Below are 21597 nucleotides of genomic sequence, written 5' to 3' on the forward strand. Positions count from 1 at the left end.
ACCGGCCCGTGCCAGGCCTCGGGCGATCGCCGGCCAACATTAAAAAAAAGCTCTCAGCCCATACAAACTTAAACTTTATACTGCAATGATTCAGTTTATTTTCGACTGTTAAACAGTTTACACGCGTTGCATTTCGTAAACGTTTTATGGTTCATTGTAGCGTAGCTACAGTTATGATTTACTCGTAATAATTTTCGTCCTGAAATTATTGTGAACTGTTATAATTTCGCTTCATTGACAGAAGATGTTAGGCGTTTTATTGATGACAGGTTCGCGCTTGACCACGATCTTACCTGCATTCTGCAGCCTGTCAGTTGTCAGTTTTAGACCAGTTTTGTGACGGGGGCTATCTCAAAAACTAAACTAGTTAGGAAAGTCAAATTTCGGTAGGTATATTATGTACCATATATTGTATTTAAACAACAAATAGATCTGTACTAACGGCCCGACCGGTAAGCTACCTCTACATGTACCACATGACACACTTTCTCATTTATGATATTAATATGGATGGATATTATATTAAGAAGAATTTGTGCGTACCCAGCTTTACTTATCTTGGTAGAGAGAAAGCCATAGAGCAGAAACAAAGAGGAGTTGGCCTAAGCAACTGTGCACTGTGATTTTCAACTAGGTCCTGACGTCATCACTGTGGGCGGGGCCTTAGTTAGTATGCTGTCTGCGTTCGTCAGGTTCACACACGGAACAGAAAACTGTTCTTTCTGTTCCGTGGGTTCACATATATTGAGACTCGTATTATCGGTGTGTTTTCGCGTTTTTAAGAACAAAAGGATGAAGTGTTGTGTTTTATCGTGTCAAAGTTATTCAGACAGACGTTCTGATGCTATGAATGGTATCACATTTCATTTGTAAGTAATTTATACGTAATTTCTACACTTATTGACATCTAGTGTGAGATAGCTGAACTATGTAGTGACATCAATATATCGATGTTAGGTCGCTAAGCGAGTAGTTTTGCTACTAACCCGCAGATGGAAAATTGAGAAGTGGGCGGCGTTCCACAACCCCTCACCCCGCAAAATGTCACTCGATATTTCATAGGGAAATCTTAATACAACATCTCCTCTTTGTTTCAGAGGTGCGATTGTGTAAAAAATTACCATGGAAATGGTATTCATTTCATGGCGTAAACAGACGATTTCAGTTGTCAAACGACAATTTCGAATTGTGTAAGGTGTTCATGATTGTTTAGTCATTACATGGTTATGAGATTGGTTTTTAGACCATTGAGTGAATGATTTGATAAGATTTGACAGCTAATTTCGATTGTGTAACTATTTTGAGGCCATTGCTTATGTCAAATAATAACTGTGACTCGAGACCTATGACAATGGTCTTAATATAGGTCATAATATAGGTTTTAAATATAATTATCTAACTTTTTTAAGCCAATTCCTACTTCACCGCGGTAAATTTTGTACCTTTTTACTCGACTACGGCAAAGCCGAAGGCTCAACAGTGCACAAATTAACACAGCTCTTTATCAAAAAGTGTTTTAAACAAAAATTGACGTTATTATTGCAATAAAAGGTACTTAATAATTCATTGCATACCTAAGTACCTAGCTAAACTACAACTAGTGATAATAATTTAGTGATGCTAGATGCTAGAAAACCACTAGGTATCGACGCCTCTCAATCCGGCTGGTCACCCTGAGAGGTTAGACCAATAACCTTCAGTGTAAATACAGTTCATAGGTGTTTTGATTGACTAGGTAGGTACCGTATGTTAAATGGACACAGAAAACACCTGAAGGAGGCCTCACACCCTAGGGCCTAGGGTGTACTGCACAGCTAAACGGTATCTACCTAGGTATCTACTGGAAACAAATTAGCATTTAAGTAATTTGTTCACTGATTACCTTAGAAAAGAACTCGACTGATTACAGACAGATTGTTTTAAGTTTAAATTGGCTTAGGTATAATTATGTTGTAGGTACTTATGTATGTACCTACCTACTCAAATCTAATAGGTACCTGAGTTTTGTAGGTAATTAAATTTTTGTTTGTTTATTTAATGTAGTATTTTATGTTATGTAAAATAGCTTACTTTATTATAAACATTAAATGGTTTAATGGTATAAAATTTAACTCCTTACGCGCCATTTTAACTTTATGTGCCAAATTTCATGTCAAAGGTACCACACTTTGAGGTGAAAGTTGACTCATAGAGTTAAAATGGTGCGTGAGGAGTCATTTTGTATAGACTATACCTAACTACCTACTTAAAACATCATCATGATCAACTCATAGCCGGCTCACCACGGAGCACAGGTTTCCTCTCAGTATGAGAAGAGTCTGGCCATAGTCCACTACGCTGGCCAACTGCGGATTGGCAGACACAACCTTACATACCTACATTTTTATTATTAAAAGAACCTACTTCCTTGGATACAATATCAATAATATAAGTTAGTAAAAATGAATTGTTTATTTGCATTCTACACTACACTAGACAAGTACCTACATAAGAATGAATATTATTTACAACTTTTAATTTGATCATTTATTCAACAATTTAATTTACCTTGGTTTCCATATTCCAGTCAAAAAGAATGAAAATAGCTACTTACATCTTTTATTATTTAATAGAATGTTATAAGGACCTACCCAACTATCTACTATCATTTAAGAAAAAACATTGTCAAAGACTAAAATTCTAGAATGTTATACTTAAAGGAAAGTAGCTACCTAATAGGTACTTATATTTTTTATATAGAAATACTGAAGATAAAATAAACGAGAAAAAGAAGTATGCATTATTACTACATATAAAAGCAAAAATATACTTACTAATAAGTAAAAGTAGGTAGGTACATTTATGTTAAAATATTTAGGAAATAGTAATGTTACAGGTTTCAAGGGCAATGTTATTAAGTACCTACCAATAATAATGATAAAGCATTTTTTATTTATGTTATTAATGAATGTACTGTACTAGTTATACCTATCTACTACCTAGGTAGGTAGGAACGATACCTAGGTACTTATTAAAACTCTATTAAGTATTTTTAAGTTCAGTAAATAAAGGGCTTTAATATTATTATTATTACGGCAAAGCAAAAAGGTAAGGATATGATTTTAGCAGTCTTTGTACCTAGATGTTTGTATTTAAGTACTTATGTTCCTAAACTACTGAGCCGATTTTGATAAATGTGGTCTCAATCGATTCGTTAGTACAATATTAAGTAGGTACCTATGCAATTAATTCTGTTTATTTGGCCATGCCAGTTTAATCAGTCAGGTAGGAACCTAGTTACAGTTTTATTTAATTAATTGCTATGTTTTAGTAAGTAAGTTTTCTGTTTCATCATAGGTTTAAACCGTGTAAATATTTGGTGAGTGTTTTTTGCAATTAAATCTATTCATTTCATACATTGGAGAGAGTTTTACTTAGTTGATTAGACCCCAGTGTAGCTATATTTAGGTACCTATCTACTTACCTATTTCTTAAGAGTAGGTACCTAGCTGTTTAACTTTTTACTTTATCTTGTTAAGTATCTACCTAATTGTAATTGTGAAAATAGCTCACCCATACATGCTGAGAATGGGAATGAGGAGTTCCCAGCTGCCGAAAGCCCCTGCCACATCCCAGAAGGGGAATTTGTGGACAATTACAGGCTATCTTTGCCACTGTTCCAGCAACTTGTCGACGAACTCACACCCATACTTGCAGTCAAGGCAGAGATCTACACGTATCTCTACAGAGTTCAAAGTATTGGTCTTATTATAAATACTATCTGTCCCGGCTGTACTAACTAAACGCTAAAATATTGGTCTTATATTATAGTAGGTAGGTACGTATTGATGAAAATAAGAAAAATTAGGATAGAATAGTCATGTCTGCCAAGAAAACCTAAGTATAGGGTACTTCCCGTTGACCTAAAATCATGAAATTTGGCAGGTAGGTAGGTCTTATACTACAAGTAAAGGAAAAAATCCAGAAACCATGAAATTTGTGGTTATGATTCTAGGTCAACGGGAAGTACCCTGTAGGTTTTGATTCCCTTTTCTTGATAGACACAACAGACATACAATGAAGTGATCCTGTAAGGGTTCCTTTTTAAGGTTCTGTACCTCAAAAGGAAAAACAGAATCCTTATAGGATTACTTTGTTGTCTGTCTGTCAAGAAACTTACAGGGTACTTCCCGTTGACCTAGAATCATAAAATTTGCCAGGTAGATAGGTCTTATAGCAAACATAAGGGGAACAATCTGAAAACCGTGAATTTGTGGTTACATCACACAAAAAAATTGTGGTCATGAACAAATAGGTAATTAGTGTTAACAATTTTCAAAGTAAGATAACTATATCAAGTGGGGTATCATATGAAAGGGCTTCACTGGTGCATTCTAAAACAGATTTTTATGCATCAGTTTTTCATTTATCGTGCAAAATGTCGAAAAAATACTAGTACAAAACCCTCGGTGCGCGAGCCTGACTCGAACTTGGCCGGTTTTTTTCTTTTGGAACCCTAAATAGTAGGTCTCTGAAAATTTTTTTGCTATGGTAATGAGTAGGTAAGTAGGATATCAAATGAAAGAGGAGAAAATTCTGTTCATAAAATAAAAAGTATGTAAATTACGATATTAAACATCTTTATTGTCTACAACTATTAAAAATAATAAAAATATAGGATAAGCGACAGATGATTAGGAACCTACTAGCTACTCAGCCCCACCCGTTTGGTATTATTAGGTATTTCTTTGGGTTTTAGTTGGGTTTATCTGTTTACTTATGATAAACATAGGAAAATTTTACCTACTTATAATATGCTAAAATGTTGAATGTGAATCACAGTCAATTTTAACACGGCACACAACTCATCATCATCAACTCATCACTGGTTTATCACATTGGAGGCAGACATCTTAACCACTACACTATCACCGCTCTTGATCAAAGATTACTAATTATGAACACATAGTAAATAATAAATTATTTGCCTACTTATATGCTATAAATAACTCAAAAAGTCTTAATGTGAGAAAACTTAACATTTGATTTTTGATTTATTTTTATAAAGAATGTTAGCAAGTTTATTATGGTGACTAATAATCCCCTTTTCTTTCCAACTAAGCGTAAAGCTTGTGCTAGGAGTAGGTACGACAATAGTGCAATGGGTGGGGTTTGAACCGGCGACCTTTCGGATTTCAGTCCGCTCCTCGAACCGTTGAGCTATTGAGGCTCCGATAACACTCTGGGCTGTTCATAGTAAACCAAGTAGGGTTCTAGGGTTAAGGATAATGCCTTTACAACTTCTTCAGTGCCTGTTCTGCAATCTCCATTTGATATCCAAGCAATTTCAAGGCGTTGCTTCTCATAACTTCGTGCCCCCACGTTCCCCTCGTTGGCTTCTAGTAGGCCAGAGTGCTTATAGGCATTTCTCTGCCGGAGACTTCTTAATTTTATTAACGTATGGAAATTATGGAATAGATATCGAACTGAGAATTTTGTCTAATTTGTTATTGTAATTTGTTCTCGTAAAATTCGTAATTTGTCATTACTGACATTGACACCACTGTCACTTGTCACTTAATTGACACTTGAAACGTAGACTTACAGGAAAAAGCATAATCTAAGAGGAAAAACATAGGAAAAAATAAGTCCACTAACGCCACCTATTGTCGAATAGCAGTAAACTCGACTATTCATTCGTTCAAAGCGTTTAGTTATTGCAAATGCATTATATAATAATAACGTTAGAATTCAATGTTTTAAGTATGAAAGGTAATTTTTATGATGAAATTAATAAGTTAACTTTTAAGTTGCATTGTTTTTGTGTCCGACATAATTCTTAAAAACAAAAAATATTGACTTTCACTAATGCTATTTGTATAATAAAACGCGATTCTAATGAAAAATTTTTAAGTCACCGGTCACCAGTAGGTCTTCATATGATGATACAATTTACGCAATTCGAATTCGGTTTTACCATTTATGACCAATCGCTTAGATTTGCCATGATGGTTAAAACTTACGCAATCGCACTTCTGATCTATGGAGAAAGCCGTGAAGATAATCGAACCCCGGGCCTCATGGTATCGCATGCGTGCTTATTTGCACCGCTACGACCGTCTACGATTGAGCTACGGAGTTTGAATTTTTGAGGATTTTGAGGTGTCAACGCCGCAAGCGACTTTATTCAGAGAACAAAGGTCTCGTAAAGCGATACATTATTTTTAAACGTCTAACTATATGGTAGTTTGTAGTAGCGGGCATAATCTTATAGTCTTCAATGGTATTACATCCATTAACAAATTCCAACTTTAACTAACAATTCCTGGCCACGTATAAGCTTACAAGTAATTTATGTAAAAACGGAAGTCAATAAGCGTTCCAATTTAATTAAAAATAGCCTTAACTCGTCATTCCGTTTAAAGAAAAGTGGATTTTATGTCTTAAAAAATAGTGATTGTTTTTGATAGACATTTCTAAATGCGTATTAAAAATTGGTAGCTCCGTTCATTTCAACATTCCATCCCGCCCGTTCTTTTTTTAAATTCAGGCTTGTTTTAAATTGCCAGTGATTTGTTTTTATTTTTTTAAAGTAAATGAATGATCTGGTTCTGGAATCTGGATACGTGGTACAAAACAGAAATTCAATTTTTAGTTTAGTATTATTTTCGAAAACAAGACGTATTTGTTCGTAGTTGATTCCACACGTTTGATGACTGTAACTACAGAGTGGTGTATTCAGGGGAATTTTGTTGTTTCCAAAGTTATTATTTTAATGACATAAATATTTAGTAGGTATAGTAGGTAGGTACATAATATGAGTGCATGAGTGTTTTATAAGTAAATGCCTAAATTCCTACCTAGGTGGGTACGTTATTTAAGGTATTATTAATGAGGATACCCATATTTAAAATTTTTCCTATGTATTTTTATTTCATCACTTAAAATACTTAATTTCAACTAAGTAAATAGTTAAAATTGAGCCAATATTTTCAAGTTCATTGTTTCACTAGTAACAATATTCTAAATGCTTTTAAGATGGCTTTAGATTTTAATCATCGAGCCGCGGCGGTTAAGCGTTGCCGAGGGCGGGGCTGTATGATGGATGCCTTTGCCTTTCTGAGATCGAGTGTCGTGTAGTTGACGTAGACGTGTAGTGTTGCCAGGTGTCCCACTTTTATACGGACGTTCTATATTTAAAAAGATGCATGAGGCCGTATCCTTTTATGGAAGAGACAGGCATTCCAAGTCCAATTTTTGGTCTTATGGATAAGTATTAGGTACATTAACATACTACTCATTGATAAGTAGGTAACGTAACGTACCAACCTTTCAAAGATAATAATTACCACTACAGGGTGGAAAACTGGAATTAATATAAAGTATAAGCAGAAGAATTATTTTTCAATGTGAGAACCAAGTCAACAAACAAAGTCTATTTAAAATTACCCAATTAAACCTACCTACCTAATTACCTAGCAGCGAAGCCTTCCAGACCGAAGTTGATTTAAAAAACATGAAACCTGATCTAGTATAGATATCATCTAACTGGTAATCGAACCGGGTAGCGATGACCGTGCAAGACTATAATAGTACCTATACCTTCTTAGATACTTAAAAAACGGCCAAGAGCGAGTCGGACTCGCACACTGAGGGTTTCGTACTCGGGTATTTTTTCGACATTTTGCACGATGAATGTCGACTGTAGTAAGTACGGAGCCCTCGGTGCGTGAGTTTGACTCTCATTTGGCCGGTTTTTTTATAAAACAATAATTTATCTATTTTGATGATATTGGGTTCATTTCAACATTTATTTAATTTCAAGATTCATTGTAACACCTACCTATTATTTTTTCTAACAAAAAATACTGGTTACTTTCACATTCAGATAATAGCTAGTGATTATATTATAAAGGTTATGATTATCATCATACCTCTGTAAGTAGGTTTATTGTGTAGGTATGGTTCTATCGAGGTTTTGGCACGAGCCTCGCGGTCAACTGTCAACGGTGGTCTCTCCGTCATTCGCTCTATCTTCTTCTTGAAATGCCGTCTCTTATCGGAGGTTGGCAATCATTAGGGCTATCTGGAAAAGAGATCGGGTAGGTACTCTTCCTGTACCATTGGCGTAAATTCTTTAGCCACGATGTTCTTCTACGGCCTTGTAGTCTTCTGCCGACTATTTTCCCCTGAATAATGAGCTAAAGTAGGTCTTATTTGCTATGTCTCATAATGTGGCCGAAGTTCTCCAACTTCCGCACTTTTATGATCTTCAGCATTTCAAGATCTTTGATTAGCCTTTGTTAGTACAGTTAACAGTTGCATTTTTGACACGCTGTAGCCTGTACTTACCCAAGAGATTCTCAACGTTCGCTCTATACAAACGTAGTTTAGTTCTCATTTCAATATTAACCAATCAAAAACGATGTAATTTTATCGATGAAAACACGTTTTAGTAACTATATATTTATGTCTGTAATTTGCCAGATTTCCATAAAAATAACTACCTAGTTTAAAAGTTACAGATTTAATGATTTGTATGTAAATTATTAAGACCGTGTAACTTTTAAAAGGAATATTTTAACGCAAATCTGGAAACCCATAGACACAGATATTAGTTTCTGTAATTCTCCAGATTTCCATAAAAATAACTAGTTTAATAGCTACAGATTTAAGGATTTCTATTAAATTCTTAAGACCGTGTAACTTTGAAACGGAATATTTTAACGGAAATCTGGAAACCCATAGACACTAATTTCTTAAACGTTATCTACAAAATTTCATTGAGTTTGATTGGTTAGTATTCAAATGAGAACCAGATTACGTTAGTCCAAACAAACGTCCATGCAAGTGACGGAGAGTCCCCTCTGACATACTCTCCCAAAGCCACCATCTACACTAATATTATAAAGAGGAAAACTTTGTTTGTTTGTTTGTTTGTTTGTTTGTTTGTTTGTTTGTTTGTTTGTTTGTTTGTTTGTTTGTTTGTTTGTTTGTTTGTACTGAATAGGCTCAAAAACTACTGGACCGATTTTAAAAATTCTTTCACCATTCGAAAGCTACATTATCCATGAGTAACATAGGCTATATTTTATTTTGGAAAAAAATAGGGTTCCGTAAGATATTTGGGTTTTTCGGACACAAGGTGTAAAAAATCAACCAGAAAAGTTACTTATTTTGCGTACGCTGCCTAAACTATAAAAGATAGAACCATAAAATGTTCTAATTAATTGTAGATCTTATAAATATCTACAAAAAAGTCCGCGACACACTATACCCATCTATGTCGAGTGAGGCACAGCAACCATTTTTTTATTTAAAAATCTTGAATTTTTTTTGGACTACATTTAAACGCGTTTATTTTACTCATGCTATTAATCCTTATCAAAATAAATGATTTCATCACTAAGAACAGTTTATGGAGATAATATTTGGTCTTTGAATGATTAAAATTGGACGTTTGGTTTTGAAGTTATGGCGAAATTAAAATATTACGATTTCTGCTGCACGGCCCAATGTCGTTAAGTTTGTTTGTAGGGGGTAATCTTTAGAACTACTGAACCGATTTTAAAAATTCTTTCACCCGTAGAAAGCTACATTATTCCTGAGTGACATAGGCTATACGGGATCTTTAAAAACCTAAATCTACGCGGGCGAAGCCGCGGGGATCAGCTATTATATTATATAAAGAGGTAATGTCGTTAAGTTTGTTTGTAGGGGGTAATCTTTAGAACTACTGAACCGATTTTAAAAATTCTTTCACCAGTAGAAAGCTACATTATTCCTGAGTGACATAGGCTATACGGGATCTTTAAAAACCTAAATCTACGCGGGCGAAGCCGCGGGGATCAGCTAGTGATAAATAACTTCATAGTCGCTGATCGTTCCTCTCTGTTTTGGGGACAATTATAGACAGAGAAACTTTTAACTTTTATAAAATAACGAAGTTCTGGCACGCGCTGGCTCTCTCTCTATTATAAGAAAGCTTAGAGTCACTCAGCGGGTGATGAAGAAAACTTAATTCTCGGAGTTTCTCTAAATTATCAAATCAGAAATGAGGAGATGCTTAGAAGAACCTTAGTAACCAACGTAGCTCAACAAATGGCGAAGGTAAAGTAGCAATGGATGGGATACCTAGTTTATAGAGGGTCTTCCACTGCTGCGCTTTGTGGTGCGAGGTCGCCATTCGGTATTCTAGCATCTTGGGGCCCTAACGTCTATCGGTTTTCCAATATAATATTCGTCATAATATTTACGTCAACTTAAAACTAAAGCTACGAGCATCCTAAATACATGTCTGCCGGATGATTCGCTAACTCAGTGCCTAACAGTGAATGATAGCCACCGAGCATATTTGCTTGGTTTGCTCATTGGTTGGCTCTACATTGCTGCTTTACATCCGAGTGATGTTAAAATAATTTTTCGTAGAAAACCTACTTACATGGATTGTCGAATGTCCAATGCGGTCGGTGGCTCTTATTCAGTGTTAGACACTTAGTTAGCGAATTAGTAGGCTGGTCTGAGGAGATGCTACAACAGACTCAGTCAGTTTTTAATTCTTTACGAAGATATATCAAAATGAAAGAATAAAGAATGTGTAGGTAATTATTTATTGATTATCTTTAGCTACTGTATAAACGATAACAATAAAGGCAGCAGGAATTTCAGTGTAATTACAAATACGTGAGGTTACCGCGTTACGGCGAGGCGGGCCCGCGCCGGGGCCCCGCTCGTGCGCCGCTCACGATCCCAATGCTTACTAGTAAGTACGAGATTTTACATCACACCAACGTCAAAGTGAACTAAGAGTAAAAAAAAACCAGCCAAGCGCGAGTCAGGCTCGCACACTGATTTTTATTTATTTTTATGCATCATAGTTTTTAAATTATCGAAATGTTTTAAAATGTCGAAAAAATACGACTGTAGTACGGAACCCTCGATGCGCGAGTCTGACTCGCACTTGCAGGCTGGTTTTTTAAGAATATTAATCATAAAGTAACCTAAAGGTCATTCAACTATAGAAGTTAATTTATTGAAAACATGTAAAGAAAGGGATACACTTACCTATCTATAGAAAAAATGAGACAGACATATTCTATGATAATAATTGACGGCTCTAAATCTAATGGGCGTCATGGTTTCCGGTCTAGGAAAAAATTAAAGAGTAAAAAGTTAAACGTCGAATTTGATATACGATATATTACTTTTGTTTAATTAACTGTTTTTTGATTGACAATAAATGACATGAATGGTATACCCTCGACCTGAATGGTATACCTATACAAGATGCCTGCAGCCTGATGTATTGCTGAGGCAGCCCGCCGCCCACTGAAATAGACGTACAGTACCTACGCGGCAGAAAATATTGTACATCGACCTTTAGAAAGAGATAGCGGTATCGTAGAGCGTTGTCTCTGTCGTTGAGAACGACAAAACGTCACATAGGTATGAGTGACAGAGACAACACTCTACAAAGCCGAAATCTCAGTCATTATAAAGGTCGATGCACAATATTTCTTGCCGGCTACTGTATCTATGGCACATAGGCACATACATACTTACTTAAGTAGGCACTATTTAGTAAGTATGTATACCTACTTATTGTATTATATTTATTAGGTACATAAGTCCTGCAAATTGCTATTGCGCTGGAACCATGTCTCATTAACATCGAAATGACGTCATTTTAACGTCAGCCGAAGAAAATACCATCAGCTTGAAACTTCACTCTAGTGCTGACGTCACTAAAATGGCGGCCGCGCGCATTAGCAATTTGCAGGACTTATACCTATATTCAGCCGTAGCACCTAAACTACCGAGCCGATTTTGATTAATGAAGTGTTAATACTTAGATTCGTTATTATGGTCCAGTTGACATAATATGCTACATTTTGTTTATATGAACAAAATCAATGTATCTACCTATGTACCTACATAACGGATGTTACAACCAAAAACATGGGGGTCTTTGAAATATTTTTTTGCTATCGTATCGAGTGGGATGTCAAATGAAAGAGGAAAAAATTCTCCAAGCGACGGAAAAAGAATCTTGCTGTATCTAAGCTTGTCAGCGCTCACAAAGAGCAGTAGATGGACAAAGGATCGACTTTAATGCGATCATGGCCGAAAGTAGCTCGACCTGTCAAAATCGCATAATTTAACCGGTTATCTACAAATATAATTTCGTTAAACCACGAAATAAGCGTCAAATCATTCATTTAAGCCTTAATAAAAAGCTCCAATCATCTTATTTGAAAAAAAAACATTGTCATTTTTGATCTCAATAAGGCTGCATGTGCGCACGAAATACAAATTAAAAAAGGACGTGTTCGAAATTTGAAACATTTAAATTGCACGTTATTGCTACCGTGCACGCGGTTGAATCCGATTCTTTTCCAAATTCCATTCGCAGGTTGTTATTATCTGTGCCGATTTACTCATCATTTGGTGTTGCCAAATAAAAATTCTTAGACTGATTCGTGAGAGTTGAAATTTTGTTTAGCGTGAGAAAGGATTTTGAAGGAATTTAGGGGAAACCTCAAAATCATATAGCATAGGATAATTGAGTGGGGGATTAGAGGCAATTTATTTAATCTTTAGTTGTGAGAATTTTTCTCGGAGATCATGACTAGGATTGCAAATCAATGGTTGCTATGGTATTAAATGATTCAAAGTAAGCATATACCTACCTATTTACCTACTGTAGCAATTTAAGTTGTTTGTTTGCAACCGTTATGACTTTCACCAAATTGTTATTTTATTCAGACACCATACAATAATATCTGATTCGCAAAACCGCAACCTAATATTAATTTTATTATTATTATGTAGATACCTACTTATTTGAGTACATTACGGTCTCTGCCTTGTCTCAAATTCTGAACTCGAAAATAATATATTAGGTAGGTACGCACAATAGAACAGCTAAGCCTTCGTGTTGATTTAGGTAGGTATATTAGATTGGTGCCTCCTACGTATCTAATATTCCAAGTTGATTCATATACACTCTACAGTATTTCAATAAATAAAAGAATGGAATATTAAAGGTGTATACGTTAAGCAACATCATTAAATAAGAGAGCGCGGAAAGTAAATTAAATTGAGATAATTTAAAATCCCAACGGTTGCTCAGCGACCCGCTGCGAGGTCGCACTTCAAAAAAAGAACGCCGTCAACTGAACTGTCAGTGCGAGACCGAGAATGAGAAATGTTGCCATATTAAAAAAACAACCATTCATTCATAAAACACTGGCCACTCGCATTTAGAAATTAGTTTATTTTAATTACTCGGTAAGCGTAGTGCTATATTAATTATTATTGCTCGGGCGATTGTCAGACTGGACAATATATTTTATTGTCTTTCCGTTGATTTATCATCTAGTTAGTAAGTTATTCGATTTTTAATTTAGACGAGTTTTAATGGGGTTCGTTGAATGGAGTTCTAATTAGGAAAACAACCGGACGGGAAGGTATGAATAATGTCAGATATAAATTCCGTTTATGGGTTAGAAAAGCGATATGCCCGACCTCATTGGACTCACAATGGCTTTGTGCTTGTAACAAATTGCTTTTAGAAAAAGTTGAATATGAAAAATGGCTAAATGTGTTCCTATGATGATTTGTTAATACAACCACCGTTATTGTAGAATATAAAGTATCTAAGAGAATGATTTGTGTAAACAAATAAGTTTAATGTAGGTACGAGTACCTACCTATTTGATACCGTCCAAAATGACTCCTCACGTGCTATTTTAACTCAATGGGTCAACCGTCATGTCAAAAGTACGGCTCACCTTTAAAATAAGGACTAAAATCGTACTTTTGACATGAAATTTGACATGAAAGTTAAAATGGCTCGTAAGGAGTTAAATTTTACGAGTTATATGTGCTGGTGTCCCTACTTGGAGCTACATACCTACATACCTACATTTATATGGTAATTTTAAAACCTACCATCATCTTACCTGCTAGTAACTACCTATTAAAATTGTTCGGTAGGTAAGTAGATAGGTAAGGTACCTACCTACACACACACGTTTTACATGGATGCATAAACTATTCTCATAATTCCCGATCGTCGCTTGTAAATCAAAAATCGAAAAAAAAAACGAAAACAACTAACTTATTTTGGTCCCGTACCGCTCCTTTATTCTTACTCATATGGAACAAAATATAATTATAAACTTGAGAGCACTTGAGAGAATTTTATTTTAGCTGGCATTTTAATAGTAAGTATTTGGCTTCCACAATTAGACGGTTCAATGAATATCCATAGTCCATACTCCATATAAGAATGTAGGTATAACGTGAATAAGTATAGTACGGGACAGGTCGAGATGGCAATCGGGGTGGGGACAGACCCCGCGCTAACCCGGTGCGGGCAAGCGCGGGCGCTGTGTGGGTGTGCGGAGCGTACCCCGCCTCATACCCCGTTTGCCATTTCGCCCTGTCGCGAACTATAGAAGTGAATAGATGTTAGATTAGGTATATAGTTGAGGAGCTGGCGAACAAAATGGTTAGTTGGTATAATAATTGCACGAAACTAAATTTTACATTAGGAGTTAGGACGAGCGAACAAAGCTGTTGAAACTTTGCTGTAATTCTGTCTTTTTGATCGAAATCACGACGCCAGCTACTCTTTAATAATAGTATTGAGAAGCAAGAGTAGCGAAATTCATAACGGATTTAACAAAAATTAAAATGACTAAGTATTTAGATAAAATTAGTAGAAAATAAACTGTTTCATCCCCCCTAAGAAGATTTCGAAATAAGCAAAGTACTTAGTAGTAGGTACAGTACGCGCAGAAAGTAATGTACATCGGCCTTTAGAATGTCATTTCAGCTTTGTAGAGCGTTGTCTCTATCATTCATTCCTGTATGACGTTTTGTCGGTCTCAACGCCAGTGACAGTGCTCTAAAAATCTGCTATCTCCTTCCAAAGGTCGATGTAGGTACATTACTTTCTGCCACGTAAATCTAAAATAAATTAATAAAGCCGCAAAAAAAAAACCAATTCATAAACCATCATTCTTGAACTCAAATCCCTCGCAATATCCATTTAATATCGTATTCTGGAATGGCCAATTAAGCGTGTTGTTTGAATAATTACAAATGGATTTGTGGGCGGGCACTGTATGACATGTCGCTTTTATTTTTGACAAAATCTATTACCGAACTTAATTTATTATAAGATAAGCATTAATAAAGTTAATATAAAAATAAAATTGTTATTGCATTCTACTGCTTTTTAGGGTTCCGTACCCGAAACTGCCAATGCGGGAGCCTATTGCTAAATCTCTGCTGTGCTTCCGTCTGACTGTCAGCGGGCTGTATCTCATGAATAGCAATAGATAGAGAGTTGACATTTTCGCAGAGGTTGTATACTATCTATTGCGGCTATAACAACAAATAATAAAAAATGGCCGTCAAGCTAATGAAAAATTTAAAAATTACACAATGTATAAGGTATCCTAAGATGGTTCCTTTAACAAACGATAATTTAGGATGGAGGACGAGGACTAGCTGATGCCCGTGACTTGAATAACGTGGATTTAAGTTTTTTTAAGTTAAAGAGAAAATGTATAGGTAGGTAGGTATATCTAAATATATAAAAGGAGTAGGTGACTGACTGACTGACTGACTGACTGACTGACTGACTGACTGATCTATCAACGCACAGCTCAAACTACTGGACGGATCGGGCTAAAATTTGGCATGCAGATAGCTATTATGACGTAGACATCCGCTAAGAAAGGATTTTTGAAAATTCAATCCCTAAGGGGGTAAAATAGGGGTTTGAAATTTGTGTAGTCCACGCGGACGAAGTCGCGAGCATAAGCTAGTATTATATAAAAGGAAAAGCTGACTGACTGATTGACTGAACTATCAACGCACAGATAAAATTTGGCATGCAGATAGCTATTATGACGTAGACATCCGCTAAGAAAGGATTTTTGAAAATTTTTCACGATCAAATCTGTCTCTTTTGAACTCAATCTTTAATAACGATTAGCGACTCTGAGTGCGGTGGTTAGTAACATTTTTTCATAATAAAACAAGAAAAGAAAACCATGAATAGAAATGAAAAAATATATGCACAAAATCAATTTGCTAAGCTTGCGTCGCGTCGTCCACCAAAAACGTGTGCTCGCATTGCGTCACTGAATGACTGAACAACATGGCAACACCGCTCCCGTTCCAAATTCAAAATTCGAAATTAATGGCCGATTTGACAGGAGCGTTATTGTGCGGCTAATTTTCTTGTTTTTTTTTTTTAAATCTTATCAACGCGATGACAGCGACTTAATGGGATCGCACCGGTTGTTTTAAACAATCCTTTTCATTTCATTTGAGATTATGGTATTTTTTTAATTTCCTTTAAGACGAAGTGGCAATGGCGGACAGGTATCCTATTATTTACAACAATGTAGAGTCAAGTACAAAATTGGATTGGAGTGTGTTTTAGGGTTCCGTAGAAAATAAGAAACCCTTAAATAGTTTTGTCCATGTGTAGTAGTTTTCTGTGTGCCACAGAAAACTACTGAGCTGTGAAATTGAGCATGGATACCTACTTACCTGTTATAAAGAACTTGTTACTTAGATACGTTTAATCTCCATCTCCAATGGAAATAGACCTAGAGAACAAACTAGGTAGGTATCCAACCTACTCACTCGTATTAAAATTAAATCAGAAAAACGCTATAAAAATGCATGGTGGCATACCTACGTGTTTTTAGGGTTCCGTACCTCAAAAGGAAAAACGGAACCCTAATAGGATCACTTTGTTGTCTGTCTGTCTGTCTGTCGGTCTGTCAAGAAACCTACAGGGTACTTCCCGTTGACCTAGAATCATGAAATTTGGCAGGTAGGTCTTATAGCTGGCTTTAGGGGGGAAATCTGAAAACCGTGAATTTGTGGTCACATCACACAAAAAAAATTGTGGTGATGAACTAATAATTAGAAGGTATTTTCAATAATCAAAGCAAGATAACTACGTCATCAAGTGGGGTATCATATGAAATGGCTTCGCCTGTGGATTCTAAAACAGATTTTTATTTATTTTTATGAATCATAGTTTTTGATTTATCGTGCAAAATGTCGAAAAAATACGACTGCACTACGGAACCCTCGGTGCGCGAGCCTGACTCGCACTTGGCTGGTTTTTATGGTTCCGTACCCGAAGAGTGCCAACCGGACCCTATTAATACTACTTAAGTCTCCACTGCCCGTCCGTGGGCTGTAGCTCGTGAACCGTAGAGGTAGAGAGTATTGCCTCTGTAACAACAAATGTATAAAACTACCTGATGCCCGCGACTTCGTATACCTACGCGTGGATTTAGGTTTTTTTTAAATCCCGTGGGAACTCTTTGATTATTTCCGGGAAAAGTAGCCTATGTCACTCTCTAGGTCTTAAACTAAGTAGGTATATACCCATGCAAAAAATCACGTCGACCCGATACTCTGCTGCGACGTGATTGAAGGACAAATCAATAAACCAACTAATAAACACACTTGCATTTATAATAATAATATGGGTAGTGATTATAATATGGGTACCTCCTACCTAGTGATTTCAAAATGGCCTCCATGAAAATAAACATAAATAAAGTGTTATTTCTTGTGCGATGGTAGTGAACCCTTTGTGTGCGGATCTGATTCACACTTGACCGATTTTTTTTACAAGTTAACGCTGGACTGTTTTTACCTATAGGACTGTAGGAACTACCTAATGGAAGCGCTCTAGCTGCTAACATATCTACCTACCGGAGTGAATAGGATAGGTAAGTCAGCGACAGGTTGAGATGGCAATGGGGGTACGAGGCGGGGGACACCCCGCACTTCACCCACGCTCGCCCGAACCGGGTTAGCGCGGGGGCTGTGCGGGTGTTCACTCCCCGGTTGCCATCTCGAGTCCGTCGGTAGTGATTGCGCAGCTCAACCTACTTACTATAAGAACCGGTCTCGCTCTTTTAGGGTTCCGTACATAATTATGAACATCACATTTTGGGTGTATAAAATATTTCTTTTCCGAGCTACTTATAGAACATCGCAAACTGTGAAAGAAAACCCCAAAAAAATTACAAACTATTTTATAAATCGTTGTTTTCAGTATAAGTATTTGGTGTTTAAATACAGTAGATAAAAGGTAGGTAGGTACTAACATACCTAATGTACCTACCAAAATTTCATTTTTCTAACTAGGTAGGTAGGTACCTATCTTAGTTAAGTTTTTGAGATAACACATCACAAAAACAACCATCACAAAAATGATCTAAAACTAACAACTTTGATGGCCCCCCCATTTCCTTATTTTTAATCCGTTTTATCAAACATGTATGTATATTGTATAATAATAAAAAAAATGTAGGTAAGTTACCTACTCTACCCAATGAGTTTTAACAATGATATCGCACATGCTATAGGGTAAGAAAGAGATTTTTTCCCCGGCTCCTTTTTCATGTATAGGTAGGTATGGGGAGCCCCCCTGAAAAATAATTTAATTGAATTCTTTATTCTATATTATTTGATTTTGGGTCAACGTTCTACACCAAATATCTACCAAAATATCAGGTTTGTAACATTTCGGCTACGAGCTAGAGACCTGTGACACGCGGACACACAGACAGTCAGACAGACAGCAGCCCCTTTGGGCACGGAATCCTAAAGGGGTTGACAATTATTTTAAGGCAGTTCCTCTCGGTTTAGGCAGCTGCGCTAATACCACCTACCTACTAGGTACTTAAATGTTTTTAAAATCCCCTTTGAGTCGAAATATGTCTTTAGTGAGATGATGGTGACCACAGTCCACAGAACAAATTTAGGAATGGTTTCAACATCCATCCATGACGGTGACAATATTTTCGTCAATTTAAAAAGCTACGGAGGCTCTCAGCGCGCTGGACAGAGAATCTAGTTCGTACATACCTACTTAGGTAGTTATAGAGAAAATAAATAAATAAAAACGTACTTTGATTATTTACAATCAATTCTACATAGACAAACATTTTAGAGATACAATTAGATTTTGGCGCAGTTCAGCACTATGGTAGGAGCTCTTGGGGCACTAGGTACGTACCTATTTTGGAGTTGGGAGATAGGATAGGTACCTATCTATCTATATCTACATAATCTTCATTCTTTCAAAAACTTTTTTCCCTTGTTATTTGCCAGGCCGGTAATTATAATGTTTAAAATAGTTACCTATATCCGTCCACGAAGAACCATAATTACAGGCTATAGGGATTTTTAAACACACCAACACTTCACTAGGTTGTTGGTTCTTTATCCTTCTCTAAAGAAAGAGGAATATTTGTATCAATCTTATGTTCGATATCCCTAGATAGATATCAATTATTATTAGGTAGGTAAGTAGGTAAATGCGAAACTCGAAAGTATGTCAGTCTGCCAATCTACCTACTTGTTTTTTTTTTTTTTTTTTAAAGAATATTAGCCATGTTAAATGACTAATATTCACCTTTCCTCTCCAACTAAGCGTCAAGCTCGTGCTAGGAGTAGGTACGACAATAGTGCAACGGGCGGGGTTTGAACCGTCGACCTTTCGGTTTTTAGTCCACTCCTTTACCGGTTGAGCTATTGAGGCTCTCTTATCATATTTTTACAGAGACAGGACAGCTTGCATCCGGAGATGGTTATTAGGCTACTAGGTACTAGGTAGGTACCTACTAATTTTTATTCTGGAATATCAAAGAGTTTCTACGGGATTTCATAAAACCTAAATAGGTACCTACACGCGGACGAAGTCAAGGGCATTTTCTAGTCTAGTAATCTATATTATCTTTCAGCACTATAAGACGTAGTAGGTAGGTAGGTTTTTTAAAAATGTCTTAGTGTAATAAGTTTTTTATATTTGCCCCTTTATTAACCCTAAAATACGTACGGGGGTCAATTTGTACCTACCAGGTTCACTAGAATGTACGGTCTAACTTTGCATGCATTTAATGTTAGGAAAAAATTAAGAAACAAAAATTTTACAGTTTTAGTTTTATACTTATTTTTAACTTAGTTGACTAACATCGAGAAACAGCTAGTGTTCCTAGACATAGCACCGCGCCGTCCCATCGGGCTGCGTTGCGTCGCACTTTAATATCTGGTAGGTTACCTACCTACTTAGGTGAGCACTGTGCAGTCATATGACTTTACCTAGTTGTTATTCACAAATCATGCCCACTCAATTATTAAAAAAAATACCATCCAATTAATTGGAAAATTGTCAAATGCCTTGCTCCAAAAAATGTGTCAAAAATATTTTTGCTGAAAGATAGCTATTGCTTGTTACGAGTAGGTAACCTACTTAATAATATGTTGTGAAGGAGTATAATGTTGTTCAACTAATAATACCTAATCAAATCATTCAATCCTACAAAGGTGATGACTTCTGATGGTGATGAATTAATTAACACAACAGCAGCCATTATTCAACATAGGTTTTACGTAGTTACTTAGACCTATAGAAATACCTACCTTTGCAGTATTGAAAAAGTAAGTATGTACCTACTATCTATGTAGAAACCTATTATTAGGTATAACTTTGTTTTAAATTAATTACATATTTTGTTACTTTTAATTCACACCATCGCTGTAGTCATACCAATAGTGCATACTTTATTCAGAAGAAATACCTACCAAGGTGTATCTAGTTACAAAGTTGCAGTTGCTTTAACTTTTCAGTAGGCCTGTTGAAAAAGGCCAAGCTTGTTGGAAAAATCTTTTAGCCATTGTTGTTGAACTAGAATACGCACAGATGAAATAGTTTTCTTATAAGATTACACCTCAGAACCTATCGATGATCAAATGATCAAATGTAGATATCCTCGAAATTTTGATAAACGTCGTATAGTAAAACGTGACACTCATACCTCACGATGGCACTGCATGTAAAGGTTCATGGCGTATTGTATATCTATACTAAGGCAAACATATCACAGAACGCACAGTCTATCACAAGCGAGTCAGAGTCTATGGCACCACGCATCGCTATCGATTTGGCAACGCCCGGGGCAGAGATCACAGAATCACGCGTACAAAATGTAATAATAATCGACCATCCCGCGGGCTTATCGGTAAACGACTGGAGGCGAAAAGGTTTTCGCTGGGGGCGAAACGCCGTGCGTAGCTGGAGGCTCCGCCCCGGGCCGGCGTCATTGGCCCGAGAGCCCCGCGCGGCGACTAGTCCACCTCCCCATTGGTTAGCAAGCCCGCCGTGGGGGCGCTGTGTCCGCGGACAATATTTTGACGTTTTTGTGCCTCGGTGGCATTTCTCATTGAAGCGATTAATTGTAATTCACCACGGCTATTGTAGGGTTAAGTGAGCAGCGTGATGTTTGTCGAGTGATTTTTTTCAAAGTGTCAGATTTTCGTAATGTTTGTAAGGTTTTTTCATGTTTGCATAGGTACGAGCAACGACGTTGAATTTGCAACGCTTACGGTGCGCAAAATCACCTGTATAGAATTCAAAGGTTCTTTTAGTTGTAAAGAGGTAGAGATTGATTGTATGGCTTGCCAAATTTTGATATTACAATGGGTAAGAATAGAGAGTAAACATTTTAACCTTGTTCAATTTTAACATTGCTATTTTTTGTAAATAGAGTTCTTTTTATT

General features: G+C 36.4%; 1 protein-coding gene across 1 annotated transcript in view; it reads right to left on the reverse strand.

Moving 5' to 3' along the window:
- Positions 1 to 21109, reverse strand: part of TfAP-2 (transcription factor AP-2) — an 88645-nt gene extending 67536 nt beyond the window's left edge. Inside the window, exon 1 of the mRNA XM_034970475.2 lies at positions 20856 to 21109. The gene's annotated coding sequence lies outside the window, so the exon portion shown is untranslated. The remainder of the gene's footprint in view (positions 1 to 20855) is intronic.
- Between the last annotated feature and the right edge of the window lie 488 nt (positions 21110 to 21597).

This window comes from Maniola hyperantus, chromosome 7 (assembly GCF_902806685.2).
Source record: "Maniola hyperantus chromosome 7, iAphHyp1.2, whole genome shotgun sequence".
Taxonomy (NCBI): domain Eukaryota; kingdom Metazoa; phylum Arthropoda; class Insecta; order Lepidoptera; family Nymphalidae; genus Maniola; species Maniola hyperantus.